This window comes from Engystomops pustulosus, chromosome 11, assembly GCF_040894005.1.
Source record: "Engystomops pustulosus chromosome 11, aEngPut4.maternal, whole genome shotgun sequence".
In the NCBI taxonomy this organism is placed as follows: Eukaryota; Metazoa; Chordata; class Amphibia; order Anura; family Leptodactylidae; genus Engystomops; species Engystomops pustulosus.
Genome location: NC_092421.1, coordinates 59,677,691 through 59,692,291, shown reverse-complemented (window position 1 = coordinate 59,692,291; position 14,601 = coordinate 59,677,691).

The following is a 14,601-nucleotide window of genomic DNA, read 5'->3' as shown; positions in this document are numbered from 1 at the left end:
GGCCATTCATTATCCTTTGGAGGGCATGGCTAACATTGGTGCCTCTTGGTTCAGCTCCTATACTAGATGCCAGCCAGGTAAATGAAGAATTGTAAAATATTGAATTTTAACACGTCCATTGTCCACATGATTAAAGGAATTTTCCACCTCATCCGTAAAGCAACATTTAAACTAATATTCATGAAGTGTGGACACCTTTCCTGAATGACTACCATCCTGTAAATCTGATTTATTATTTACGGTAGTGGATTACAGTAGAGTTGGTTTGGGTGGAAGCCCGGGGCCCAAGCCTTCTAGGGAGCAGGCAGAGGGGATGCATCTTTTATTCCCCTAATTCACCCCTGGTCTACTAGTAGTCTTTAGAGGGCCTGTTGTATAAAGGACCCATTAGGCCAGTAACACATGACTGTGGCGGGTGTGCTGGAAGGATTTCACACCCTGGCCACAAAGGAGAGGACATGACTGTGTACATCATAAGGATATATGATATAAGGAGTCCCTACTTCCCTGCAAAACAGCAACACCATAAGGTAATCATGTTCTCTATTCAGCGCTGCTGCTTTGCCTGGGAAGAAGGGACTCCTTACATCATATATCACTGTGATGCAATGTTATCCTCTGCACTGTAGTCTTTATGTGAAATCTTAATGGGGCACATTTACATAACCGGTCACTGGAGTTCACAGAAATTGTCCAACTAGAACGCACCGTGCTGCAATTCACTAAGATCATGCACCTAAAATCATGAATTTGTCCCTTCCCTGGTCAGGTCAGACAGAGTTAACCAACTTTTTAATGGTGCATGCAAGTGCTTGGGTTTGCGACAAAATTTAAAAGTTAAATACCGCCCTCAGTCCGGATCAGTCGGATCGTCCGACATCACGGGACATGGAACCCAGAGCAGCTGCACCACAAAAAGGGTCGCAGGTGCCACAATCCCAGCGCAGACACGTCTTATATGCCTGTGCACGTCGTTTTACCCCAAAGGTGCACAGTCCGACAAAAGTTCACCGCGACCCCTAGTAAATGAGCCCCATTGTGTCAAAGTCTAAGTAGTTGCTAACAAATATAATTTCAGGGGTTATCGATCTACTTGTGCCAGAATGTTATAGTCATTCGCTCGTTACAAGCCTTGTGCCATATTTCAAGGCTTTTAGACAATTTTTTGACACTATTCGTGGTCTCGTGACAAAATATATGCACGCCAGAAATTGAAGTCAGTTCCCCAAAAGAAACTAGGCCAATTATAGATGGTGCAAAGTACGAATCTACAGTTTTACGAAAGATTTATAATCCAGTTTGATAAATGTGGTGCAGAAGACTGGTCTAGTCTCTACACTGGACAAATGTGTGACACTTTTTGTGTGCACATACTAACTGTAAAAAAAGAAATAAAAAAACAGTCATCTAATGTAATTTGCAAGACAAAAAAAAAAAGTTTACGGAAACAGGTGATCAGAGCCCGGCCACAAAAATATCTATTCTTCTCCACTTCAATGTACAGACGTGTGTTCCAGACCACGCAGCACTTGTGATTTATTATGTTCACAAAACAGGAAAATGTTCATTATCAAATGCTGTGAGAACAGTGAAGTAATTGGCCTTTATTTCGTATGAAAACTGTTGATTGTTGCTTTCCTGGCAATCTCTCTCGACACAGCGCTTCCTGTTCTAATGAATCAGCAAATGTTGCAAAGGGGACTGATTGTTACCGCTGGGCAATACAATGTAACAAGCATCTTATCTGCTGAAACCTGCTTGTTACCCCCATGATCTTTCCAGTCCTCCAAGCACAGTGCTACAAATCCAATAGTCGTATATTATCACTGCTTATTTATACTAAGAGGAAACTGTACAAGCTAAATCTGGTAACACTACAGTAAAATTACCCGTAAGGTAGTGGACAAGATTACATAATGTTAAACTAATATAAATATGATTTTTAGGGTCAGTTGTTATTAGTTCCATCCGTTTTTTTTACCTTCATAATAAAAACCCTTCAGCCAGTGGCACATGATCCCGGTTAGTCTGTGAATCACAGATCCTACATTGTCCAGATTTCATGGTCCGACCACAGAACAGAGGATGGCAGTCCTGTGATCTGGCCGGTGCATGGTCCCCGATTCACAGTCTGGGCACTGTCCTGGGTCTAGAACTTTGGAAACAATTTGTGCATAAAAATAGAAAAAAAAATCCCATACATTTCCAGATAGCCCCCCTTTCCCACTTGTTACAGATGAGGCACAGATGAGGAAGTGGATTACAATAGTGGAGGTTGGGGAAGGTAGACTTGGGCCCAAGCCTTTTATGGGGCCCTGGGCCGCCCAAACCACCCACCAAATTTTAGACGCATCCTCCAGTCAGCTTGATTCTAGTACCATATGTAGGAAGTACTTCCAGACTTGTAGGGGCTGTAATATTCATACAGCCCAGGACCCATTGTAGTCTAAATCCGGCCCTGCTTACAGCAGCTTATGGATCTGTCCGTCCATCAGTAATGACATCACATACCCAGGGGTGCACCTACCATGAGGCACCTACCATACTATATGCCGCCATATACCATATAATACATACAGTGTGCTTCCATATACCATATAATACAAACAGTGTGCTGCCATATAGTATATAATACATACAGCATACCGCCATATAGTATATTTTGCATGGCGGCACGCTGTATGTATTATATGGTATATGGCGGCACGCTGTATGTATTATATGGTATATGGCAGCACGCTGTATGTATTATATGGTATATGGCGGCACGCTGCATGTATTATATGGTATATGGCGGCATGCTGTATGTATTATATGGTATATGGGGCACGCTGTATGTATTATATGGTATATGGCAGCACACTGTATGTATTATATGGTATATGGCGGCACGCTGTATGTATTATATGGTATATGGCGGCACGCTGCATGTATTCTATGGTATATGGCAGCACGCTGTATGTATTATATGGTATATGGCGGCACACTGTATGTATTATATGGTATATGGCGGCACACTGTATGTATTATATGGTATATGGCGGTACACTGTATGTATTATATGGTATATGTTGGCACGCTGTATATATTATATGGTATATGGGGGCACGCTGTATGTATTATATGCTATATGGCGGCACGCTGTATGTATTATATGGTATATGGCGGCACGCTGTATGTATTATATGGTATATGGCGGCACGCTGTATGTATTATATGGTATATGGAAGCACACTGTATGTATTATATGGTATATGGCGGCACACTGTATGTATTATATGGTATATGGCGGCACACTGTATGTATTATATGGTATATGGCGGTACACTGTATGTATTATATGGTATATGGCAGCACGCTGTATATATTATATGGTATATGGGGGCACGCTGTATGTATTATATGGTATATGGCAGCACACTGTATGTATTATATGGTATATGGGGGCACGCTGTATGTATTATATGGTATATGGGGGCACGCTGTATGTATTATATGGTATATGGTGGCACACTGTATGTATTATATGGTATATGGCGGCACGCTGTATGTATTATATGGTATATGGCGGCACGCTGTATGTATTATATGGTATATGGAAGCACACTGTATGTATTATATGGTATATGGCAGCACGCCGTATGTATTATATGGTATATGGCGGCACACCGTATGTATTATATGGTATATGGCGGCACGCTGTATGTATTATATGGTATATGGCGGCACGCTGTATGTATTATATGGCATATGGCGGCATGCTGTATGTATTATATGGTATATGGCGGCACACTGTATGTATTATATGGTATATGGTGGCACGCTGTATGTATTATATGGTATATGGAAGCACACTGTATGTATTATATGGTATATGGCGCCACGCTGTATGTATTATATGGTATATGGAAGCACACTGTATGTATTATATGGTATATGGCAGCACGCCGTATGTATTATATGGTATATGGCGGCACGCCGTATGTATTATATGGTATATGGCAGCACGCTGTATGTATTATATGGTATATGGCGGCACCCTGTATGTATTATATGGCATATGGCGGCATGCTGTATGTATTATATGGTATATGGCGGCACGCTGTATGTATTATATGGTATATGGCGGCATGCTGTATGTATTATATGGTATATGGCGGCACGCTGTATGTATTATATGGTATATGGCGGCACGCTGTATGTATTATATGGTATATGGAAGCACACTGTATGTATTATATGGTATATGGCGGCACACTGTATGTATTATATGGTATATGGCGGCACACTGTATGTATTATATGGTATATGGCGGTACACTGTATGTATTATATGGTATATGGCAGCACGCTGTATATATTATATGGTATATGGGGGCACGCTGTATGTATTATATGGTATATGGCAGCACACTGTATGTATTATATGGTATATGGGGGCACGCTGTATGTATTATATGGTATATGGCGGCACACTGTATGTATTATATGGTATATGGCGGCACACTGTATGTATTATATGGTATATGGCGGTACACTGTATGTATTATATGGTATATGGCAGCACGCTGTATATATTATATGGTATATGGGGGCACGCTGTATGTATTATATGGTATATGGCAGCACACTGTATGTATTATATGGTATATGGGGGCACGCTGTATGTATTATATGGTATATGGGGGCACGCTGTATGTATTATATGGTATATGGTGGCACACTGTATGTATTATATGGTATATGGCGGCACGCTGTATGTATTATATGGTATATGGCGGCACGCTGTATGTATTATATGGTATATGGAAGCACACTGTATGTATTATATGGTATATGGCAGCACGCCGTATGTATTATATGGTATATGGCGGCACACCGTATGTATTATATGGTATATGGCGGCACGCTGTATGTATTATATTGTATATGGCGGCACGCTGTATGTATTATATGGTATATGGCGGCACGCTGTATGTATTATATGGTATATGGCGGCACGCTGTATGTATTATATGGTATATGGCTGCACGCTGTATGTATTATATGGTATATGGCGGCACGCTGTATGTATTATATGGCATATGGCGGCATGCTGTATGTATTATATGGTATATGGCGGCACACTGTATGTATTATATGGTATATGGTGGCACGCTGTATGTATTATATGGTATATGGAAGCACACTGTATGTATTATATGGTATATGGCGCCACGCTGTATGTATTATATGGTATATGGAAGCACACTGTATGTATTATATGGTATATGGCAGCACGCCGTATGTATTATATGGTATATGGCGGCACGCCGTATGTATTATATGGTATATGGCAGCACGCTGTATGTATTATATGGTATATGGCGGCACCCTGTATGTATTATATGGCATATGGCGGCATGCTGTATGTATTATATGGTATATGGCGGCACGCTGTATGTATTATATGGTATATGGGGGCATGCTGTATGTATTATATGGTATATGGGGGCACGCTGTATGTATTATATGGTATATGGGGGCACGCTGTATGTATTATATGGTATATGGCGGCATGCTGTATGTATCATATGGTATATGGCAGCACACTGTATGTATTATATGGTATATGGCGGCACGCTGTATGTATTACATGGTATATGGCGGCACGCTGTATGTATCATATGGTATATGGCAGCACACTGTATGTATTATATGGTATATGGCAGCACGCTGTATGTATTATATGGTATATGGCGGCACGCTGTATGTATTATATGGCATATGGCGGCATGCTGTATGTATTATATGGTATATGGCGGCACTCTGTATGTATTATATGGTATATGGCTGCACTCTGTATGTATTATATGGTATATGGCGGCACGCTGTATGTATTATATGGTATATGGCGGCACGCTGTATGTATTATATGGTATATGGCGGCACTCTGTATGTATTATATGGTATATGGCGGCATGCTGTATGTATTATATGGTATATGGCAGCACACTGTATGTATTATATGGTATATGGCGGCACGCTGTATGTATTACATGGTATATGGCGGCACGCTGTATGTATCATATGGTATATGGCAGCACACTGTATGTATTATATGGTATATGGCAGCACGCCGTATGTATTATATGGTATATGGCGGCACGCCGTATGTATTATATGGTATATGGCAGCACGCCGTATGTATTATATGGTATATGGCGGCACGCTGTATGTATTATATGGCATATGGCGGCATGCTGTATGTGTTATATGGTATATGGCGGCGCGCTGCATGTATTATATGGTATATGGCGGCACACTGTATGTATTACATGGTATATGGGGGCACGCTGTATGTATTATATGGTATATGGGGGCACGCTGTGTGTATTATATGGTATATGGGGGCACGCTGCATGTATTATATGGTATATGGTGGCATGCTGTATGTATTATATGGTATATGGGGGCACGCTGCATGTATTATATGGTATATGGTGGCACGCTGTATGTATTACATGTTATATAGCGTCATGCTATATGTATTATATGGTATATGGCGGCACGCTGTATGTATTATATGATATGCGTTGGCACACTGGAACTATTATATATTACATGGAGGACGCCGGATGTATTTTATAATATATGGTGGCATGATTTATTGATTTTATATTATATAGCGGATTGCTGTATGTATTTTGTTCTTTGTGGTAGCGCGCTGTGTTTATTATATAGTACATGGGAAGCTCTATTTATTTTGCATTGCTTTATTATCGAATTAAACTAATATGATCGGGTCTGGTCCTGACACTCCTTAATATATTACATATATGGAGTGTGGGGGGGGGGGGAGGGCGTCTTTCTATAGCTCGACCTCAGGTAGCAGAAAGGCTAGGTTCACCCCTGCACATAACACTCCAGCAACGGCTCTCTAGTTTTCAATCTTCCATTTCTGAGCCACTGCTAAAAGTTTGATGCCCTTTGTAGAGGCAATTTTTTTTCCTTTTTTATAAAAAAGTTTTCCCAGGGATTATTGTCTCATTCACATAGTCATGTTTTTATTTTGCTCGTCTTTGAAGAAAATGTACACATCAAAGACGAACGAACGTACACATAAAAATGATTGCTTTGGAAAGAAGCTATTTCTGGTGTTACAATTCCATATTGTATGTTTTCATCAAAATAGTCAAAATAAGGATTTGGTTTTTTCATTTAACATTTAATATCTCTTTATTAGTGGATGGAAAAAGAAGGAGATTGTCGTCCTTTTTTTACCTTTTGTAACTGTTCAGCATAAATTACATAAAATGTAAATTGGTTATGTTTCAGGATTTTTGCACAATAATTGCCCTGTTTAAACTTAATTTTACTTTTGATTATCATATTCTGGTGTCCCTGAAATTTACTGTTCTGTTAAAGAATCTGTGTGCGAGCCTGTGTTTTGCTGGGTAGGCTGTAGTTTTTATTGGCCCCGTTTTGGGTAATAAGACTTTTTTTTTAATCACTTCAAATTACCGTGAATTTTTGATCAGATTTTAGTGATTATTTTTATTTTTTATACACTGTGACCAAAAATACAGCATTCGTGATGTAGCTCTCTGGCTTGATACTGATTTTATACAAAGTGCTTATTAATCTTTTGTTTGTGAGTATAATAAATACTTTTTATACACAGTTCTGGATATAGATTAATCTGTACTATGGATCTATTCCTTTTCCCCCAACTATTGTAGGTGCCGATGCCTGAAAAATGCACAAGTGATTCTGCTGCAGTGTTTACAAGTCATTGAAGTTTCAGACTCCCTGTTGTAGAGGTGGCAGCCCCACACGTAAATATTTATATTGACTTTAATGTGTTTTTCCAGACTTGCACTTGAGCTGTAGCTCCCTGGTTTCAAATCTTTACATTTTGTGTTTCTTATCTATTTTTATGCAACATGTCCTATCTGTTGAAGAATCTTGTGTAACTTTTTCCCTTTTAAAAGTCATAAAGGAGTAAATTACGCAACAGTTGCATTATCTATGTCATAATTCCTAGTTGAAAAGTATCATGTGCGAGTATAACATTACGATACATGCAGTATTGGATTACAATATAGAAATTATGGGTGGTAGCCTGGGGCCCAAGGTTTCTAGGGGGCCCACGGACACCCAAACCACCCACCAAATTTTATACTGAGAAGGAGCTTCGTCTATGAAATCCTTGTACATTTGTTCCTGCTCCCAATAAACATGTACATAAGAGTTGTTTCAGGACCTTTGAAGGTCCTTAAAAGGTCCTAAAACTGCATATTGAAAACAAAAAGGGACACATCTTCCATTCTCCATTAAGCTTGATTCTAGTGCCATATGTAGGAAGTGAATTCTAAACTTGTAGGGCCATAATATTCATACAGCCCAGGGCCCATGGTAGTATCTTCATTGATACACAGAGGCTGGAAGAAGCGCCATATGGCACGAGGTGGCCATTGCCTCTTACGGGCATTCTGCCTTCACCTCCCTCCCATGCACGTTCGCTGTGTGAGTATGTACTTGTCTTTACTGGAATAAAGAAGAAACATTGCATTTAAGAGTGGTGAGTGCTGTCCATTTTTCCAATTTCTTGTTATCCGATAGTCTTCATCCGCCCCTGGATACATGCAAACACAATGGGGCACATTTACTAAGGGTCCGAACGACGCATTTTCGTCGTGTTTCCCGAGTACTTCCGTTTTGCAGTAAATTACCCCGGGTTTTTGGGGCACGTGATCAGATTGTGGTGCATCGGCGCCGGCTTGCATACGACAGAAATGGGGGACGTGGCAGCCAGACAACCCAGCGGATTCGGACAAACCGTGGAATTTTAAAAAAGAATTGTGTCACAAGATCAAGCGCTCACATGCAGCGGAAGTGGTGCAAGCGGACACCAACAGAAGCCATTAATAGTCCAGTGAAATCAATTAACAAATCTATGAGGGTGCAGTCACATGTTGTGTTTACCGCATGCATTTAAAAATGCATTGGAATAGCTGAAGAGTGATTTGCCTAATTAAACAGCTGTTAAAACGTGTGTTTACAAAATGCAACCGTTAACGTTTTGTTAATGCATGAGTTAACATCGCGGTTAACACATGCATTTGTTAATGTAGTGTTAACACACATGTTAACACAAGTGTTAACATTTGAGCTTTGTAAACACAAGTGTTAACAGCTGTTTAATTAGGCAAATCACTCTTCAGCTATTCCAATGCGCTTTTAAATGCATGCGGTAAACGCAATGTGTGACCGCACCCTTAGACTTCTGTTGTTATCATTTTAGTGATGGAATATATTGATGAAGGTCCAAAATCAGATGTGAACAGCGGCTAAGGCTGGAATCGCACATGCAATTTTGATACAGTATGATCTGTAGTATCGAATACCTTTTTTAAGAAATAGTCAGAAGTCAGAATCTGGTAGAATTGCATAGTTTCAGTGTTACCTCTACAACTCTCAATCCTAAAAAATTAGCTTCTTGTTTTAGTTTGCAAAAAATTGCATCTAAAATTGCAATAAAAAGCCTCACTATGTACACACAATATTATACAGCACCACCTGCAGGTGAATATATTATCCAGGTGAGATATATAACTTTAGAATGTAATTAAAGGAAATCTACCATCAAAATCCATCATGATAAACTCATAGATCCAGGCACAGCGACTGTGGTGATCTTTAGAATTATTATTATTTATTATAATATTATATAATATTAATATAGAGCATGATTAATTCCATTGTGCTGTACAATTAGTAAGGGGTCCACAAACATTACATTAAGACAAGAACAAATGCAAAATTACAGTGATCAAGGGGACAATTCATGCTGCAGATTCACATGCTGTTACACAGTCTCCCCCACCACCTGCTCATTCAGCACTTCCTCCTCCCTCTTCCTGATATCTTCCTAATCTCACTGCAGCAGAGAAAGTTTCAGCACACAGTGGGAGGGGGAAGTGCTCCTTGGAAATTGTAACAGCCAGTGAAATTTCAGCAGGGAGGGGCTCTGGTAACACCACACCCTCTGGCTCATTAGCATAATTTTTAAAGTATATTTTAAAAAGGAGAAGGCCATGGATAACAAACATAAGAAGATTACCACAGTCACTGTGCCTGGATCTATGAGCGAGTGCCCCTGGTTTATCCTTGCTTGATTTTCATGGTAGATTTCCTTTAATTGGGTTCTAATTCTCAGTGGAAAGGAATTAGAGTTTATAATGGAAAACCTCTACAAGGAATTTGGTCCAATAAAACCAAAAAAGTTGTTAACTGTGGGTTTTCTCCTATAGAAATATGTGTACTCTAAATTTTATTTATTTATATACAGGACAGGATCCCAGGACCACAGTAGAAAGTAATAGGATTGATTTTCCTATAGGTTCTCTCCTTAACCACAACCCCGCCCCCCCCCCCCCCCCACACACACACACATTGCCCAAGTTTTCCTCGTGTTCTTCTCCCATTGATCACATGTTGCTGTAAAGTCTTGTACATATGAACGTAAAAATGTAATTGTTTTATTAGCTGTCTGGTACTATCCCGATTATTACATTACAACAATAGGATTAACTATGGAATGTCAGCTCTATGCCTTACAATAGACAGAAGCAATAAATGTACAGTGATGACAGGGATCATGTGCATCTGCCTTACAATCTATACAAAGAACTGTGCTCAGGACATGACCTGCTGCGGCTCTCTGTGTCCTGATGCCCTCTGCTGGTTAATTTCACTCACAACACATGCAGTTTTGCAAAAATACAAAGGTTAATTCCCCCCCCCACCACCACCACTCCGAAAATGATAGGTGATAAAAGGCACATGGTACTATTTTGTTTCTTCATTTAATTTTTTCAACTTGCAAAAATCAAGTTTTATGAAGATATTAATAAAAGGAAAGATGTGAAAGATTTTTAGCGAATAATTGATAGTGATGCTAATTTTCTATATACTTTCCGTATCAATTCCTCATGGTTTCTTTTATTCAACGGGAAGCTTTATTGTTTACTTTTTGTGGATAAAAAAAAATAAAAAAAATCATTCCCTGGTCATGTGATGTCACAAAGGCGCACAACTCATTATATCCCTGATCATGTAATGTCACACAGGTGCATTAGTTGTTATATCCCTGCTCATGTGATGTCACACTTGTGCACAGCTCGTTATATCCCTGATCATGTGATGGCACACAGGTGCGTTAGTTGTTATATCCCTGATCATGTGATGGCACACAGGTGCGTTAGTTGTTATATCCCTGCTCATGTGATGTCACACAGGTGCACGGCTCGTTATATCCCTGCTTATATGATGTCACACAGGTGCATGGCTCGTCATATCCCTGGTCATATGATGTCACACAGGTGCACAGCTCGGTATATCCCTGATCATGGGATGTCACACAGGTGCATGGCTTGTTGTATCCCTGGTCATATGATGTCACACAGGTGCACGGCTCATTATATACCTGCTCATGTGATGTCACACATGTGAGAGTACTGTATCAGAACTGTGTGTTATAATGAGTAGTGCACCTGTGTGACATCACATGAGCAGGGATATAATGAGCCGTGCACCCGTGTGACAATAGATGAGCAGAGATATAAAAGAGCCATGCACCTGTGTGACATCACATGAGCAGAGATATATACTGAGCCATGCACCTGTGTGACATTACATGAGCAGAGATACTTAATGAGCCGTGCACATGTGTGAAATATGATCAGGGATATAATCAGCCATGCACATGTGTGACATTACATGAGCAGAGATATATAACGAGACATGCACCTGAGTGACATCACATGATCAGGGATATAATGAGCTGTAGACCTGTGTGACATCACATGATCAGGGATATAATGAGCTGTAGACCTGTGTGACATCACAGGATTAGGGATATATAATGGGACATGCACCTGTGTGACATCACATGATCAGGGATATAATGAGCTGTAGACCTGTGTGACATCACATGATCAGGGATATAATGAGCTGTAGACCTGTGTGACATCACATGATCAGGGATATAATGAGCTGTAGACCTGTGTGACATCACATGATCAGTGATATAATGAGCTGTAGACCTGTGTGACATCACATGATCAGGCATATAATGAGCTGTAGACCTGTGTGACATCACAGGATTAGGGATATATAATGGGACATGCACCTTTGTGACATCACATGACATAGGACCGACGTTAATCTACAGAAAGTAAACAATGAAGCTTCATTCAGCAAGCAGAGATCTAGAAAATGATACAAAAAAGTATCAATTGTATAACTTTTTCACTGCAAAAACAATATCAATTATTTGCTGAAAATGGAAAACCCCTTTAATTGTCTGATCTGCAGATCTACATTAATATTTTCTGTCTAGTCTTGGGTCGGGGCTGTTATTTATTTTGGTCTGTATTACCGTATTTACTGTCCGATCTTACATCTGTATTATTATTTATTTTTGGGTCTGGGGTCTATATTATGTTTGGTCTAGGGCAGTGATGGCGAACCTTTTAGAGACCGAGTGCCCAAACTACAACCAAAATCCACTCATTTACCGTGAAGTGCCAATTTGGCATTTTTAGCAGTAACTTATTGCTGCCTGATCTTCCACATCTTTCAATCGTATCGGGCCCCCTGAAGCCACCAATACAGTTGAAAGAAGGAGGGCAAATTCAGACTATCGTTGTAGCTTTGCACCAGAAAGAATAGTGGGTCCAAAAGGAGGACCACCAAAGATAATGCAGATCAGTCCACACCTAATGTTAACTGCAGTTCCAAACAGCCATTGAAGTGTTGCTTTAAAATATCGTGGAGGGCAGCTTCTCTTAAGTTGCCTTGGACTGCAGGACGATTTGGTGGATTTGGTCCTGTTTGGTGAACTCTGTCCTTGGGCGACGACCTGAGTGCCCACAGAAATGGCTCTGAGTGCCACCTCTGGCACCCGTGCCATAGGTTCGCCACCACTGGTCTAGGGTCTATATTGTTTATTTTATGATTGTAGTATTCTTTTGGTGATTTAGGGGTGATATATAGTGCTTCATTGTGTTCATATTTTATATATTTTGTATTAAATTTATTATTTCGGGGATGGTATTTTGTGCTGTGTTTCTGTAGTAGAGGTTGATACTTGAAGTTTAACAGTACGAGAATGTGACCAAAAAAGATTGTACCGTATTTTCCGGACTACAAGGCGCACAAAAAAATCCTATGATTTTCTCAGAAATCAAAAGTGCGCCTTATAGTCTGGTGCGCCTTATATATCAACCAACAAATGGATGGTTGTGTTTAACAAGAGCTCCGGGCCACACCAGCAATATCCTGCCAATTTCCTGTACCAGCGCACACTGTAGACTGGGCACAATACATCACATGGGCTCCTGAAGTGCCCTGGCACCGCGATGCCAACATCGTGCCCCTCCGTGTATCGGAGTAGGGCAGTAGCACAGAGAGACTGGAGCCGCGGCCGCGACCCTGCAGAGCCGGCAGTACCACCAGTGGGGGACTTGGCAGTGACAGGAGGAGGCAAATCAGAGGATGGCAGCGGACTCTACTTACGCGGGACCCAGCCACCGGAGACAGCCCCTCCACAGCTAATCTCCAGTCGGACCTGGAGATTGCGCGGGGCGTGAACCACAGGCGCCATAGTGAGGATCACTTGGCTTACTCATTGGCTGCCTGCACGTACCCCCTTCTAACCCAAGCAGCCACCAAGAAACTGCCTGTGTCTTATAATCAGGTGCGCCTTATAGTCCGAAAAGTCACTGGTCTCTGCCAAATCTCCTTCCTTGGGAGACCCTGCATTATGCATTCCTGTGGCACATCTGCCTTTTACACCTAATAATTATGGCATTTTTTATTTCATATATATGATCAACATAGTCTAGACGGATTTTGCCTCCTGTGTTCTGACAATTAATGCAATGTACTCTTCATACTCGTGCCCCTCATAACCATGAATATGTTGGACGCAGTTAGATTTTCGAGATTCAATAATATACTTAGCTAATTTACACTGACACAATTACTCCATTTATTGTGGAGAAGCTACTCATGAGACAAGTCATAAAAATGTATTTTTTTCAAATTATCACAGAAGAAAATCACATAATGGGTTTCTAAGAATTGGAAGTACTCCAACAAAAGTCTGTTGTGAGAAAATGAGACTCGGGGCCAAAGGACGTATATGTATTGAAGATTTTCATGCGCCAAATTTGCTAAGTAATACAGTATCATTCAAGTTTACGAGACTGAGGAAATCTTATGTGCGGATGTGCAAAAATTGACATATGCAGCATCCAATTATCTGCTGCAGGAGAGATCTCCATCCTTTACAGTCAGTAGAAGGATCACCTCACCTCTTAGAAATGTTACCGAATCTGCATGAAAATATTTACTTATTACGTGTGGATCCATTCACAGATTTTGAAGTGGACAATCTTAATTATTTACAATTATCCTTGAAATGGTCATCAATTTAACTCTTTTCTTATCCAGAAGAGAGGGGATACGTTACAATTGTGCCTGTGGCCCAACTGTTGGGACTCCCATCCAGGGGTGCACCAGCCATGAGGCGAGTTGAACCTCTTGCCACAGG